General features: G+C 36.4%; 1 long non-coding RNA gene across 1 annotated transcript in view; it reads right to left on the bottom strand.

Moving 5' to 3' along the window:
- Positions 1-769: 769 nt before the first annotated feature.
- LOC116555114 overlaps positions 770-17,785 on the bottom strand; it is a 25,653-nt gene continuing 8,637 nt past the window's right edge. Inside the window, exon 2 of the long non-coding RNA XR_004270382.1 lies at positions 770-884. This is a non-coding gene — a long non-coding RNA (uncharacterized LOC116555114). The remainder of the gene's footprint in view (positions 885-17,785) is intronic.

Here is a 17,785-nt window from a genome sequence, read left to right as displayed (position 1 = left end):
TTCAGAATCATAAAGTGTCTTGACATTTAATTTTTAAGAATTTCACTTAAGATCCAAAAGTTGCAATTACATAGTCTAGGAGACATTTAGATGTTAACAACTCCGTTTAGAATGAAGCACATGGTAATAACCTATTTATATCCAACATAAATGCCAAAATACAACATGATGTATCTTTATTAGCATGTTAAATTATCTCCTTAAAAATTAGAAAGGTATGTAGTTTCCTTTATTCACATATTACCCGGAAGTAATCCATGAACTAGCAATTTCTATTGTCCTGGCAATGCGGATCCTGCCTTGATTCAGGTTAGAAAGGTATGGGAGAGGCTGATGTGAATCGGAGCATTCCTGCTTTTACTGGCTATTGCTTCAGCCTCCTTTTCATGCTTTGTTTCTCTTCCCTTTAAACATGTTGCCCAGATGAGATGATGGTCAGAACTCCCCCAGAATATTCTACTGCTTAATTGGGAGTAGTGGATATGTTGTTCATTAAATGGAAATATTAAGAGGCTTTTTGTTACACATACCATATAATAGTGTTTAGTGCTGGGTAGGAGAATAAAAGCTTGTTGATATGAATTGTCTGTATCCCCCCGCTCCAAATCCCATCCTGAGTTGTAGTTCCTATAAGCTCTACATGTTGTGAGAGGGACCCAGTGGGAAGTAATTGAATCATGGGGGCAGTTACCCTTATGCTGTTCTCATAATAGTGAGTGAGTTCTCATGAGATCTGATGGTTTTATAAGAGGCTTTCCCCCTCCTTCATTCTGCACTTCTCCTTCCAACTACCATGTGAAGAAGACATGTTGGCTTCCCCTTCTGCTATGATTGTAAGTTTCCTGAGGCCTCCCTAGCCCTGCAGAACTGTGAGTCAATTAAACCTCTTTACTTGATAAGTTATCCAGTCTTGGGTACGCCTTTATTGGCAATGTGAGAATAGATTAGTACACTTGTTTCAATAGTTTCTTTGTAATTAACTGCATTACAAAAAACTGGAAGCCAGTTGTATATCCAAGCAATTGAATCAGCTCATCTTTAATTTTTGCTCCCCACTGAGATCCTAAGAGTTTAGTTTGGATTTTTGGTGACTCACTATTAGTCCTTCAGCTCTCCTTTTCTTTTAATTGCTGGCCCTGCTCTCTCAACCTCAAAACCTATTTAAGCTGATTTTGCAACAAAGTTTTACTTCTAGCTAGCAGACATTTAGATAATTAAGTGAATGTTATCGTTACAAAAGTATCATCTAAGGAAGATATTTATAATTTAAAAGCGAAGTATCATGACTAAGATCTTGCAGGACTCCAAAGAAAAACTCCTACAGGGGCACTAAGTTTTGTGAAACAGAGATAGAGATTTTATGGAAGGTCTTTAATGGTATGCTTCATCCCATGTACAGCCGTCTCTCTGTCTAGGAGGTTAATTGTACAACAAAGAACGAAACTGAGCCATGATTTCCTTTTGATACCTCATTACAAATTTTTTTTTTCTTTAGCTGAGTCTTCACTTTTATACAGAGCCAGGTGTTGTAGCGTGTTAAAGTAACAAATCAACCCATTTGAGCTTTTGAAGGTACCAATTTGCGTTTGGATATCTTTAATCTGGCTGCATATATGTCCTTTTCAAAGCATTTCTGCACTTAAACACTATCCAAAACAACATGTGGCAGTTTCTCTAATTACTTATGATTAAGAAAAAAGCAAAGTCAGGCCCTCAAGGCCTACATACGTTGCTATTCTACTGGAGAAATGAATGCTATAGAGCAAAGCAGCTTGAAAATTAATGTGCGGCACAACGCAAGACAGCAGTTTGTGATTGCATTTCTTTCCTTGACTGTATTTCAAAAATGTTTCACACAACAGGAAAAAGAAGAAAAAAAAAAGAACAGATGGTTTGAGTTATAAAAGCCACTGAAAACAATGGTGCAAAGACATTTCTGTGCAGTAAAAAACTCATCAAAATTGTCAGTCACTGAGTCTGCGGCAGAGCAAAGGAAAGAATAGATGAAGTGCAGAAATGTCTAATAGAGCTATTTTGATGTGGGCCCTAGAAAATGACAGACACATGGTTAAAAAGCTGAGAAAAATGTGTCAAAAGATAGAATTATACTGTGAAATTTCTCTTTGAGTTAATAAAAAGCAATAATAGAGAAATATGTTCATTCTGCAAAAGTACAGTGAGATATTTTCCAAATACTTCCTTAAGAAGCAATGAGTAATTTGTTCTTTCCTTAATGAGAACTTTATTCTTATTTAATTAAAAATATATTTATCTTATTGTAAGAAATAGAATAAATTTATTGGAAATTTGGAAGGAGTTTATTGTATAGGTCTTTCAGAAGCCAGAGGTACAGAAGTTAATGCCAAAAATCAGCCTGGCAACTGACCCAGAGCAAAACATAACAAGAAGCTTAACAAGGATGATTAGTTTTACAGTCCTTGGAATGAGGACTCTTGACTAATTTTTACTATGTAATTCTGAGCTCAACAAGGTTGCTCTTAATTCAGTAAATGATCTATATGTAGGTTTCATTATCTTAGAATTGATCTTATTTCTTTAACATCCTTCGCTTTCCTCAATCACTTAAGTTCACCCTTACCTGTACATGGAATCCTACTTCATTTTCAGTATGGATTCTGGCCTATGGGGTACCCCATTGTCTTGGTCCATGTAAACTGCTGTGATAAAACACCATAAGCAGGGTAGGTAATAAACAACAGAAAGTTATTTCTCATAGTTACAGAGTCTGGGAAGTCCAACATCAAAATACTGGAGGAGTCAGTGTCCATTAAGGGCTCGCTTTCTGGTTCATAGAGGGCATCATCTCACTGTGTGCTCACATGGCAAAATTCTTGGACCTATTTTATAAGTGACTTTATCCCATTTCTTAGAACTCTGATCCTATGACCTAATTTCCCCCCAAACACCCTACCTCCTAACACCATCAACTTGGGAAATTGGGTTTTGACATAAAAATTTTCAGGGGGCAGATTCACACTAGAGCACCAATGGAGAAGGTAGCTTCTGGAACTTTCTTTTCAGAGGCATTATTTATGTGCCTTCTGAAAATTTTCACGTTTATCATGAGTGATGATCTGTTACTTAAGCCACGGACTAGGATCTTTGCCCATATTCAGACAGCTTCATGGGATGGAAGGAAACAAAGTTTAGTTGTAGAAAGTTCTCATACTGTGGTCACCTAAGACATGATGTGGATAAATAGAACCACCACAGGCAGCCGCGAAAGAGTAGGTTTATTTGTATTACTCAAGCGTTGTAATGACTTCCAGGCTTTCATTCAATGTTATATTTCTTTTTATGAGTAAGGGGATTGAGACCAAACAGTAAAATAAATATGCTGCAAGAAAAAGTATGAATTAAAATCTGCCAAGTATCAAAGAATGTTGATTGAGACAGAGATGGGGGACTTGAGGTATAGTGTAATATTGCCAAGAAGTTAAGTCCAAACAATTTAAACATAATTATTCTTAAGATACAAAGCAAAGGAGACAGAAAATATTGCCGACATCTGAGGGAAATTAATTAAAGTGGCACATAAAGTGAACTTTGAGTCAATGTAAGTAAATTAAATTTTCTGCAAATAGTATATCAGTCTAAAGTAAGGAAGTGACTAAATTTAGCAATAATACCGTGAGACAAGAATCAAATAGAACCATTATCCATGTATAGTTACAGAATTATTCTGGTTTAGGACACAGAAGAAGATCAGACCTTGGAAGAGCATCTCAAAAAACCTGTTTTCCTCTCATCATCCTAACTGCACTATTATACCTGAACCCTATTGCATTGTATAATAGGTTGCGATCTATTCATACACAGACCGAACTGCACATTTGGTTGTATTTGATTGAGTCAATTGAATAGTTTTTAAAAATCCCTTATTGGTTTCAAATATCCCCAAAGAAAAGGGTTCATTAAGGTATTATTATATCAAATAATAATAATGATCCCTAATATTTATATAGCACTTATTTTGCATCGTTTCAGATACTTTGCAAACATCCCTTCATTTAGTTCTCCAAAAACCCTATACTACTATAATTAGCCTCATTTTAAAGATGGGGAAACTGAGGCACAAAAACTATAAAGAATTTTGACAAAATTATATAGTTAGCACTTAGCAGAGAGAGAATTTGAATGCGGGCAGTAGTTGCTAGATTTTGTGTTTTTAACATCTGTGCCATAGTGCCTCTCTGGTGTGTAGAAATCTGAACTACATGGGCTCTATCACACTGACTCAAATGCTCTGGGTGGACAAAATCAAAGAAGTATTCCTTTGTTTCCCATAATGCCTAGAGAATACCATCCAAAAGGACTAGTTGTGTGACACTCCATATAAATATAGAATATCTCATTTATATTACTATATTCAACTTGTATTCTTTGTATAACTTATGTTCATTGTATTGGTCACAGTCTCAGAAAAAAAGAGATGCCATTTTTCAGCAGGGTCTGTGAGGAGAGTTTAAAAAATAAACTGGAAGAGTTTATGGAAATCTTGAGGATATCAGGGGCTACCATGCCTGTCTGAAGGAAAAAGAGAAAGAAAAAGAAGCTGTTGCCAAGAGAAAGTAACTATATGGAGAAGGTTTCCCATCATAAGCTCAAACCTTCTGTAGAGGAATATGGCTGTATGGGAAAATTATCAGAAATTAACTTCCACGGAATCACTTGACACTGGTTACCATTAATCAAATCCAGCCAGATATCAAAAGGCCAGAAAGCTTGTTGGTGCAGCCATATGGGTCAGCCTATCAAGGCACCTGGCAGCGTGAGTACAGAGGAGCTAGATCTGTAAGTACAAATGGAAGATATCTTATGTGCTTTGGAGGCCCAATGCATCTCTTCTGTTTGGTTTTCTAGCATCAGAGATATTTCTTATATCTATGATCAGATATGCAGCTTCATGCAGTGGAAAATAGAAACTTCCTCCTATTCCTTTTCTTGCTTTACTCGTGTACAATGTACACTGGCCCTTTAATGCCCAGCTGAAATGTCAGCTTTATGTTACTTACTCCCTGACATTCCCAACCAATGTGATTTTGTCGCTTTCTGATCCCATGCAACATTGTCTGTCACATTCCCTTGAAGGACACATCCTGCCTTTTTTCAGTAAGGCTACGTGCCTATTCATGGATGTCCCCACTCACCTCCCCACCTCATTCCACAGGATGGTGAGTATACACTCCAGTTCCTCATAGCGCTAAGGACAGGCTTCAACACAAAACATAGCAATGCACACCAACTGGGTTTTCCCCTTGATTCTCATTCCTGTTGATGCTTGCTTTCTTCCTTTCTCATAACTTCCTCAGTATGCTTACTTTTCAGAAATCTGTTGGTTCTAAAAATAGTTCAATGAAAATTGTTGGGCCAGTGCACATATCATTATCTTCAAGCCAGGATCTTCTCACATGATTGGTTAAGACCATTTTTCTCTAAAATGTGGTACATATACCATATGGAGCAAATAATATGATTTTGATGGAAACGGAATAATTTTTAAATTTATTTTCATATTTATCTTAATATATATTAGAAAATTACAACCAGCACATGCCTGTAATGGTCACTGACATTATTTAAAATAAGAGAAAATATTAAAAATAAGACATTTAAAGAAAATGCCTTGGCCGGGCACTGTGGCTCATGACTGTAATCCCAGCATTTTGGGAGGCTGAGGCGGGCGGATCATGAGGTCAGGAGTTTGAAACCAGCCTGGCCAACGCGGTGAAACCTCCGTCTCCACTAAAAATACAAAAATTAGCTGAGCATGGTGGCAGGTGCCTGTAATCCCAGCTATCTGGGAGGCTGAGGCAGGAGAGCTGCTTGAAGCTGAGAGGTAGAGGTTGCAGTGAGCTGAGCTCACACTGCTGCACTCCAGCCTGGACGACAGAGCGAGACTCTACTTCAAAAAAAAGAAAATGCCTAAGAAATATTTGTAGAAATGACACAGGGACATTGCAAAAAAAAAAAAAAAATGTGGAAACGTTATAAGAAACAACTAAAAGGTGGAAAAGCCTGGCCTAGCCTTTGGCCCCATTCTTATGCTCTTCCTCTTTTCTTAGGTCCCATTGCCAGGACCACCTTTCCTTTAGACATCTCAACAGACTGTCAACTCTCACAATGGTATTAAGAGCTAAGCACTGTTGTCTTAAATTATCTGGTTTTACGCTTCACATCCTAGCAAGAAGGATTTGCAGTGGCTTATGACAAACGTCAAAAACACAAGACAGAAACAGCTGAAGTACAAGTGCGAGTGCACCTGGGCGCAAAGAAGTCAAACTGTAGGCTCATTCTCCAGTTTCTTCGCATGTTCCCCTTCTCTAATACTTTTTTAAGTCCATGCTCACATGTCTGTGCTTTTGCTGTTCTCTTTGCTAGGAATTTCCTTGTCCACCTATAAAACTTATTTTCTGGTCTTCGCTCAAGTCTTGCTGCTTCTGTGTCCCTCAGCCAAGACTAAATTCTCCCGCCTCCAGGTTTACATACTTTTCTATCTAGAGCCAGTATAAAAATTAGCACACTGCTTTGCAATAATCAGTGCAAGTTTCCTCCCCCATGAGCATCCTGAGAGCAAAGACTATGTTCTATTTACCCAGGGGCTGCTATACAGTCTGCTATGTTTTGAGCAATTACTGATTATAACTTTGATTGTGCATGTGAGTTGTGTTCAGGAGCTGTCCTAGACCTTAGAGATGTTTTAAATAATTTAATATTTCCAAAGATCTTAACAAATATGAAAAAAATACACAGTAATTACATAAATTGCCTAAGGTCAAGAAGCAAAAAATATTTTAGATTTAAAAATCTAAGCAAACTGTAGGGTCAAGTTGCTTAAATGTATTTTAACTCACAGTGACAATAATGACTGAGTTGTTAGGTAAGAAGTCCTTTAGGAACATTTAAAGTGGTTAGTTAAAAACCCAGACAGAATTTCACATTTGTTGCCCAGGCTGGAAAGCAGTGGCATGATCTTGGCTCAACGCAACCTCTATCTCTGGGGTTCAAGCAATTCTTCCTGCCTCAGCCTCCCGAGTAGCTGAGATTACAGGCAGGCACCACTATGCCCGGCAGTTTTGTATTTTTAGTAGAGACAGTGTTTCTCCATGTTGGTCAGGCTGGTCTTGAACTCCCGAAGTCAGGTGATATGCCCACTTCAGCCTCCCAAAGTGCCAGGATTACTGGCATGAGCTGGCATGCCTGGCCTTAAAAAACTGAATAAGCAATGAAAATTGACCATAATATATAAGGGCAGGGAGGCTACTCAAACTTCCCAAGCCAGGGAGGAAAATGAAGCCTTAGACAATATTTTTTGAGGACCAGCCCTGAAATTGGTCATTGTTAATTGCATCTCAGTAGATAGGTGATAGAATAGATTTTATAACATTTAACTCCTTCCCACCCCATCCCCATGTTAGGGAGATGATTTCTAGGCAACATTAAAACCTTTAGAGAGCTGCAAAGGAGGTAGTTCATGGAGCTGAGAAAATTATGCTGTGAAATTGAGGAGGTGAATGGGAATTTTAACAAAATTTAGAAAGAAGTAGAACAGTTAATAACAGTGTTTTCAGGAGGAAAAGAAAAGTAGAACCCAATAAGAAGAGTGGAGAAAGCACCATAGATTCAGCAGCTTTTCGCCTCCTGAGATTTACATCAGGATTCGCAGTAGAAATGAAGATACAGCAGGAAGGATGTGCTGGGTTATGTGGTGATAACACGACACTCTTATCTCAGTGGCTTAATGGAACAAGAGTTTACTTCTCTCTCATGTCGAAAACAACTGATAGCGTGTTCCGTTCCTTACAGTCATTCAGGATTCAGGCTGACACACACCTAATTTCAAAGGAGGTAGAAAATTGGGGGACACATTTATGCCAAATACTCAGGAGGCAGATAGTAAGTAACATTTGGTGAATAATACTAATTACTACCCCAGGGGATAATGATAGTATCCATGCCATAGAATTTTTGTGTGTATTTAATGAGATCATGCTTGGACAGTGCCAATCACATAGCAAGTGTTAGTCTATTAATGATAGCAATAAGCAGTCCTATGTTCTCAAAAGGTCTGTCTTTTTTTTTCCTTAAATAGGAAAGCTGTAATAGAGCACATTACACACACGTATGAAAGCAGAGCCCAGGTAGATCAAATCTAATTTCTAATTTGAAGCATTAACCCCAGGCCTATTAACACAATTATGAATTGATTCTTGGCGTCTGAGGAGAAAGTTGTTAGAAAGGCCTGATGAATATCGTAATGCATGAATCATAATGCAAAGGTACTCTTGAATTTTAACATATAAATGTTTTTCAGCCAGTATTGCATTTTATAATAAAACACACAGGCACGCACCCCTGAAAAACAATTGGTCATTTAAACATTTTTTGTTTCTGAAAAGCTGCTAATAAATGGTTGTCGTTTGCTAAAAATTTTGATGTTCTAGACTTCAGACAAAGTTTTTTTATACAGAGTTAAAAAAATCTGCATGATATCAAAATAAATGAAAGGCTGTTCACCACAATTATTCTCACAAAATGATAAAGCTGCGTAGGAATAGGACTTCAGATGTATAACTGTGTTCAATCACGTTTCCCCTTGTTGATATTATATCAAGTTTCTTTGTTTCATGAGAAATGTGTTGCAAGGATAGTCATTTTTGCCATGCTGAGAAATGTATCCTGGTGGAATTTTTTTTGTAAAAGGTAGCTATTGCGTTCTGTATCATTAGCTGACAGCCATGCAACTTGGAATGTGGCAAGAAAACAGCTTCCTCTCACTGTGTGCAAAGGGGAAGCAGCAGGGATTTCCATATGTAGTGTCAGTCTAGGTAAATGACATCTGTTATGAAATTGTGTCTGTGCCCAAGACATCCATTAATGGATGCAGGCACACCTCAACTACAGACGGCAGCTGCTTTATATAGCAGCAGGGTTTGCCAGCAACAACAGAATCAATAACAGCAGCAATTTATAAATCACATCAAATTAAATCTGCAAACCTGGTGGCTGACAGAAGCATTCCTCAATATCCCCTAGTCTGAGTTTTCTAACTATTAGTTGATTGAAGAAACACTGAAGGGGCTGTCATGCTCAAAGACAAGCCAAATGTAAAACAATTTATAGTGCTCAGGCAGCCTTTCATTTAACCTGAAAGATTCAAAAGCAACCAGTCTGCTGTGTGGGCAAAAGTGGTTAGTGAATGGGGAGATTTTATCAGCGTCTCTATTCCATGACTTTTCTACTGCCTCATTGGGAGACATATTTTTCTCACCATTTAAGTCTTCACTCTGGCCAACAAGTCTCAAATTTTGTGGTACACAAATTTATTCTGGGGAATTTGTTAAATTTCCCAGGCCCTACCTTGGGCTTTCTAATTTCTAGGCACTAAAGTTGAGTCTCATAAAGATAATAAGTGGGCTTCTCTGCAGTAAACACTACCCCCAAGAACAAATTTATTGATTCTTATATGTGAATTGAACCACGATGCTTACTAAAATTATAGCCATTTTGGACCTACCTTTGAAGGGTCATTAGACACAGTAGGCATAGGCACCTGTGATTTTAAAAAATGCAAAGATATATATTTGAAGGGACAGTTGTAAATTATCAACCTACAGTATAGTGCCAAGTTATATAATTACAGTCACGTGTTGCTTAAGGATGAGGATATGTCCTGAAAAATGCAGAGTTAGGTGATTTTGTCATTGTGTGAACATAACAGAGTGCACTTACACACATTTAGATGGTTTAGCCCACTACACACCTAGTCTGTGTGGTATAGCCTACTGCTACAGACCTGTGAAGCATCTTACCGCCCTGAATACAGTAGGCAACTATAACACAATGACAAGTAATTATATATCTAAACATACCTAAATATAGACAGGTACAGTAGAAATATGATATAATCTTATGGGACCACCATCATACATGCAGTTTGTCATTGACCAAAATGATGTTGTGCAGTGCTTAACTATGAAGGGTCATTTAAGACACAGATTACATAATATGAGCCATCAGAGAGCAAATCAGAAGACAGCCAATGTTACCAAGCCTTACTATTCTGTAGTTATTGGTTGGCAGTATAATGCCAATCTTAAAAGCCATGGTTTTGAAAAACCATATTGCATAGTTATATTATTTGGCGATGTCTCACTCTAATCTCATTTCAAATTGTAGGTCCCATGATACTCACATGTCATGGGAGAGACCCAGTGGAAAGTAGCTGAATCCTGGGGACAAGCTTCTCCTGTGCTGTTCTCACAATAATGAATAAGTCTCACGAGATCTGATGGTCTTATAAAGGGAAGTTCCCCTCACACGCTCTCTTGCCTGCCACCATGTAATACGTGGCTTTGCTCCTCCTTTACCTTCTACCATGATTGTGAGGCCTCCCTCCATGTGGAACTGTGATTCCAGTAAACGTCTTTTTTTTTTTTAAAATAAATTATTCAGCCTCAGTTATGTCTTTATTAGCAGCGTGAGAACAGACGAATACATCTGGGTTTGAATCTAGGCCCTATCACTTTCCAGCTGTGTGAAATTGAGAAGGAAAGCTCTCTGCTGATTTTCCTTATGTGTAAAATGGATAGCATAAAGTCACTATGAATATCGAGTGTTAACCAAAAGTAGCAATTAAATCAGAGCTGTCACAGATGTTCTATCATTTTTACTTGTTAGTATTAATTTGTGCCAGATATTTGATAATATCATTGAACTCTCACAATCTTATGAAGTAGAAATTATTTTTATCTCCTTTGTTCAAAGGAGAAAATGGAAACACAGAGAGGTTAGGTCAGCCTTCCAAAATCACACAGTCAGTAGCATTGTGGTTTTCATATACTTAGCCATTATTCTGAATGTAGAGCTGAAGGAAATAACAGGGATTTTTAAAAGGCATCTTTTATCTTTCTCAAGGTCCCTTAGTGAATTACTGGTGATGTGGGCAGTGGTTAAGAATAGGAAGTGATTGCATGTGTTTTGGGGGTAAGAAGAGGAGGCCCCTCTATTATCAACTTCTACTGTGCCATGACTGTGGGAAAGTTGCTTAGCATTTCTATAACTTGGTATATAAATACGTAAAGACGTTAGAATGGTAAGACTTGCTTCATGAGTATTTTTCTATGGATTTAATGACAAGATGTGAATTATTTAGCAGGTGCACAATAAATATTGATTGACTTCTTATTCTGCATAACAGAATTAGAAAAAAAGTTATGTACATAGTTCTACACTAGGTGACGTAAAAAACATAAAAATAAAAGATGGTGAACACTTGCTTATGAAACATACTATCAAACACAGTTCCTGCTTTGTACTTGTCATTTTGTACTGATAAACAGAAGTAGACTCCTGGCATGTCCAATACTTCACATGAAATTGTGTTCCCCCAGCGGACCATTGGATCAGTGCCAGGCAACTGACCCAACTGAAGCCAATCAGATTCGCTGCTCTAAAATCTGAAATTAGATTCAATGTGTGAATTTTGAGGTAAAATTCATTTAAAAAATTGAGCCAGCCATTTACATAGAAAAATAGATAAATCAGACCAACAGATAAAAGAAGAATGAGGTAGTCCCACAGAGAGAAGCAGGTTGAAAATTCATCTGGCAGCAGAGAGAAAGAATTTTAGACTATCTGCTTGGTTCCTGGTAGCTTGCTGGGCACTCTTTCTCACCTGTATCGAGGCCTGGTTGGTTATCTTTTATTTGTATATTCTGAGTTTGCAGAGTGCCTTTTCAATAGCTTTTATTTTATGCTTGAACTTTGAAGTGAGTTTCTGCTCTTTGACATAAAATAACCTTGATTAAGTTACCGGTGTAGGAAGGAGAGAAAGAAACTAATAAATAATTGCTAAATACTTCATTTAATACTAAAGCAGCCCTCAAGTACAGGCATTATTATTCATAGTTTCGTGGTAAGGAAATTGGGATTGAGAATGTGTAACTTGCCTAAGATCAAGCTCCTATAGGCGATAGGAACACAAGTCTTTGTGACACCAAATCTCATTTTCATCACTATCTCAGGGCATAGAAAAAAAATCATTGTACCACATAAAAGATAATGCACTGAAATGAATAATGTAAGGTCATTTGAGTGACCTGAGAGTTGACAAAGCTCAGTGTATGTAGGAATGCTACACTAAGAATCTTTACCAATAAATAACATCATATAATATGCAGTTCCTGATTTTAAAAGTATAAAAATAAAACCATTTAACACACATCTATAATAGCTATTTAAAGGTCTAAAAAGAAAAGTTGCTAATCTCCATCTTGTTTCCCCAAAGGATTTTGCCTTAGTTGTTTTCCTCTGAGGAAATATGAATCCTTGTAAATTTACTAAATGCTTCCTGCCCTCAAACATCAGACTCCAAGTTCCTCAGCTTTGAGACTTGGACTGGCTTCTTGCTCCTCAGCTTGAAGATGGCCTATTGAGGGACTTCATGATCATATGAGTTAATACTACTTAGTAAACTCCCATATATATATATAAATATATATATACACACATATATATGTATACATAATTACATGTACATTATTCATAAAGGTCTCTGTCAGAAGATAGCACTATGTCCTCACAGGAAAATGCTCATCACTTGTATCAGTCAGAGTTCTCTAGAGGGACAAACTAATTGGATAGATACATATATACAGGAGAGTTTATTGAGTAGTATTAACTCACATGATCAAGAGGTCCCACAATAGGCTGTCTGCAAGATAAGAATATATATATAGTAGTAGATATAGGATGAATATATATGTGTGTATATATATACACACACACATATACATATATATACACACATACACACACATATATACATGTGTGTATATATATACACATATACATTCATCCTATATCTACTACTATATATATTCTCAGCTTGTATATGTATATATGTTTATATGTGTGTGTATATATGTATATATGTATATATATGTGTGTGTGTATATGTGTGTATGTGTATGTATATATATACACACACATATATCTGCTACTCTCTATATATTCTCAGATTGCAGACAGCCTATTGTGGGACCTTGTGATCGTGTGAGCTAATACTACTCAATAAACTCTCCTGTATATATGTATCTATCGTGTTAGTTTTGTGCCTCTAGAGAACTCTGACAGATACAAGCGACGAGCATTTTCCTGTGAGGACATAGTGCTATCTTCTGCCAGAGACCTTTATGAATAACGTACATGTAATGATGTAATGCACAGCACCCACTACTAGGTAGTTAGCATAACAGGGTATTAGGCATAGAGCATGAGATCAGAAGTGAAGCCTTTATTCTGCTACTTAGTCAGAAGCTTAGCTTCTGAGTCTTCAAGTGTATGAGGCAGATGCAATAGAGCTAGTAATTTTACTTATGTCACATGAAGTGAAAGTGTTTATTAGATAATTCAGATAAAACAGTTGCTATGCAATACACACTATATGATTTAATGGTGAAGCCTGCAGGGCTTATAGCTAGAGTGACTAAATTCAAATCCTAGCCCTACTCTTCACTAAAATGTAAGACCTTGATTAGGCCATTCAAACTTGTATGAGGTAACCTTGAAGGCAATGTTACCCTGACTTTGTGAAATGCAAATGCTGGTAATTTTAATACCTATGTTACAGTGTTGCTTTGAGGATCAAATAACAATACATGCAGGGAACTTTAAAAAAACTGGCATATAGGAAATATGCAATAGATATACGCGATTTTTATAAAAAACAATGCATTTGCAATCATGTTTTCAGAAGGAGTCAGATATAGATATGTCTGGTGCTATATTGGAGCCTAATAATACATAATTACCTCTTTGTGAAACAGTGATTCACTGAGCATGAGTCAAAAAGTGAAGACAAGGGTGATTTGTAAGAATAAAGACTTTGGTCAGAATCAAACTGTGTGTTTAGATCAGCCTCTAGAAATAAAAAGCAACAAGTTTCTAGACATAAAAAGCACAAATGCAGGAAGATATTTGAGAACAATATGCCTAGCATAGGAAGAGATTTTGTTACTATTAAGCTCCTACAAAGATAAGTTGGGTTTCTAGGGTTTGTATTTTTCATATAGTCACAGAGAATAAAAGCTACCATTCTGTAACACAGAGAATAAAGACTTAAGTGAACAAATAGGTCAACCAATTTCTAAATGTTATTATTTGTAATTCTCTTAAAAGTATAAAGAGTAGGTGCAGTGTGCTGTTGCCTCATAAGTATTCTCATCATTATGTTGTCCTACATCAATATATTAAGATATATATATATATGCACCCTACAGTTTATCTTGGAATTTTTATGAATACATTTTGTACAATCATCTCAAAGAAAGACAAAATCCCCACATTTTGTGTATTCATTTTAAAGCATATGCAACACTCAGCAGCACCCGGTAGGAAGCAATGACTAGAATGAAAGCAACTGAGAAAAATAGCCAACAACTCTAGGTGCAGTGGTGTGCGCTTGTATTCTCAGCTACTTGGGAAGCTTAGGTGAAAAAAATCCCTTGAGACCAGGGATTTGCGACCAGATGGGCAGCACAGCCAGACTCCATCTCATTTTTTAAAAGCGTATAGAGGAAAATATTTAGAAAATATTTAATATAAAGTATGGCCAAATTATAGAAATTAACTTACGTTTCTTTTAAAAGCAGCCCAGGTTTCTAGAAGATGTTGAGAAATGTTTTGACCTTCTAGAAGATAGTGAAAAGTAGACAGTTGAGGGGACTTGGGAAGAAAAAGTAGAATAAATAATTGAGAAAAATGCAACTATTTATCATGAGATAGAGTAGTAACACAAAATAGCACAAACGGAAGGCGGATAATTCTAGGTGTAAATTCTGGGTAACATTAGGTAAGTTACTTCAGCTTTCTGATCTGTGGTTTCTTTAAAATGTGTCTATCTGTCTATAGAATGTGGATTTTTACATGTTATATATATGTATGCATAAAATACATTTATATATTCATATATAATATATATTTATATTATAAATGTTTACACAGATAACTATTATATATATTATATAACTATGTAAATATAGTTTATATATATTTTATATCACTATATAAAATTTTACATGTATATAAAATTATATACATATTCATATATATTTTATATCACTAAAGTGATATGTATGAAAATATATAAGAAAATGTATGAAAACATATATGAATATGTATATTTTATACATATATAAATGTATACATGCATGCAATGTATTTTATACATGTATAAATGTATACATGGATACAAATATTTTATACATACACATATATATGTAAATATACATATTCATCTATATGAATGTCTTTAGAGAGTAGATATATAATGAAATGCATTTATATGTATACAGTACTGAGCCCAGTGCCTGAAACATAGTATGCCTTAAATACATTATTTTTTTCATCGCTTTTAAGTACTTTAGAGACTGAAATACTAAATCAAGGCAAAGAAAAATTCTATTAACTGGGAGTGGGAAAACGCCAATCTCTCTCTGATCTCTAGAGCGTATCTTATGAGTCTGTCATGCCCCTACCTTGGCACCATGGAGCGGCTGTTCACTGCTATGCTGATATTGGGAAAAGAGGCAATAGCGTCTTCAGAGTTTGGCTATGAAACTCATACACCAACTCTAACTGCTGCAAGCTCTGTCAGTGATGGCGGGACAGCAGGAAGTCTTTTTTCCTTACCTGGGATTTTTGTAGACATTTATTATGGGAAAAATAATATCTCCTTCCTAGAGTTTTCTTACTTGCTTTAACTCTTGTTGCTACATTTCCATAATGTTGTATAATCACAAAGCGCATAAAAGCATCTCTATGCACAGCCGAATATATATGGTAATCTCATTGAGTGACATTTGCACGGCACCACTGCACTGGTGTTGATAAATAATACATCATATTACATTTTATATATTGGGGCAGAGGAATTAGAAATGGGGAAAGAAAAAGCTATATTCAGTTATTTCCATTCTAGTCATTGCTTACTACCATGTGCTGCTGAGTGTTGCATGCATTTTAAAATGAATACACAGAATGTGGGGATTTTGTCTTTCTTTGAGATGATTGTACAAAATGTACTCATAAAAATTCTAAGACTATGGGGTATATCTTAATACATTGATGTAGAACAATATAATAATGAGAATGCTTACCAGGAAGCAGAGCATCTGCTTATCTTCAGCCATGAGTGGCAGATTGGTAGCAAAAATGTCATCACTTTTCATTACAGCAACTAAGGCAGCACGACTAATTGGCCATGACGTGCTTTTAGAGTGAATCCAGGGGCAGCTGGAGTGGAAGAATGCCTTTTTAACACACCGCCCCTGCAATCTCTACTAAATATTGTTGGCAGAGTCAAACCTCTTTTCTATATCTGACCTACAAATCTGTAGGATGTGAAGACATGCAGAGGCCTGCAGGAGTGACTGAGGTAAGCAGTAGGTCCACACTCAGAATTTCCTCAGTGTCAGGAGTAGACATACATTTAAAATCCATAGAACCAATATGTATATCTGCTCATTTTGAGAATTTGTAATCAATTTTCCAATATTATCTAATTTAGTTAATAGCTTTATTGAGTGCCTACAATATTAGATGTGCTGATAAAATACCTGCCAATACACTTGAAGACAAAACTCCAAATTCAGTTTATTTCTGCATTAAATTATTCAGTGGGAATAACGTCCTGTTTGGGATGCCATCCTCAGATGGCTGAGATCTTAATGTGTTGATACATCTACATAAATTTGTATCAGAATAAATTAGCTTGTGTTTAATTTAATTCCTACACCTGATTATTACATTACTTTATACTCTAGAGTGGAGAAAGACTTAAATATGCAATATAAGTAGAGGTTTTAAGATGGGATTGATAAGAGATAAAGGTTGGTATCAACACTTGAGCAAACTAAGTAACTTTAATCTTTGCTCTAAACACATGGCAAATACATCCCTTAAACAAAGGCAAAACAAGGCTTTATCAACCTCAGTTTTATACATTGGGGAACATGTTTAAGAAAATGAATGCAACATTACAAAAATATAATTATAATAGGACCTCGATCAGGGGGAAAGGATATGAAAATAAAGAAACTCAAAGCTTCAGCATCCTTAACTTTATAGTAAATCTGTCTTTGGTTCTAGCAAACTAGAAACACAAATTGTAGCTTGCATATACATGTATAATAGAATGAGAATTTGAGCAAATTGTTGAGAATGTTCCCACATTTTAACAAGAGTGACTAGAAACATTTCTGTAGGGCTAATGGAGAAGAGGCAAAATTTACTCCCTGGAAAACACCCACTTTCCACATATATAATAGTAAAATAGACGGTTTCCAAAATGTGTTCTGGAAGACAATACATGAAAGACAGGGGCTTTGTGCATTTCCCTCCCTTTCCTGTTAATGAAGGGTTGTGTGTTTCTTTGTCTCAGGCCAAGTAATTAGGGCCAAGAGAAAAACTCTCACAGAGATAGGGTTGTCTATGCTAGGGAGATTAGTAACGAGTAACCACACTATGGCTGAAAAATTTACTAAGACTGCTTCTCCTATAGCAAGAAAATTCTTGGGGGCACACATAAGAATGCCTCCTCCTTACCTGAAAATACCTAAGGAAATTAAAGCTAATTGTCACATCTGATGATGGGAGAGAAAGAGAGAGGGCAACAGGAGAAAAGTCTGCCCTTAGAGATTTTGGAAGGACAAGGAGTGTGTGTGTGTGTGTGTGTGTGTGTGTGTGTGTGTGTGTGTGTGTG

Source organism: Sapajus apella, unplaced genomic scaffold (assembly GCF_009761245.1).
Source record: "Sapajus apella isolate SASKATOON/1434 unplaced genomic scaffold, GSC_monkey_1.0 scaffold14, whole genome shotgun sequence".
In the NCBI taxonomy this organism is placed as follows: Eukaryota; Metazoa; Chordata; class Mammalia; order Primates; family Cebidae; genus Sapajus; species Sapajus apella.
The sequence above is the reverse complement of the archived record's forward strand: the minus strand, read 5'-3'. Positions and strand labels throughout refer to the sequence as shown.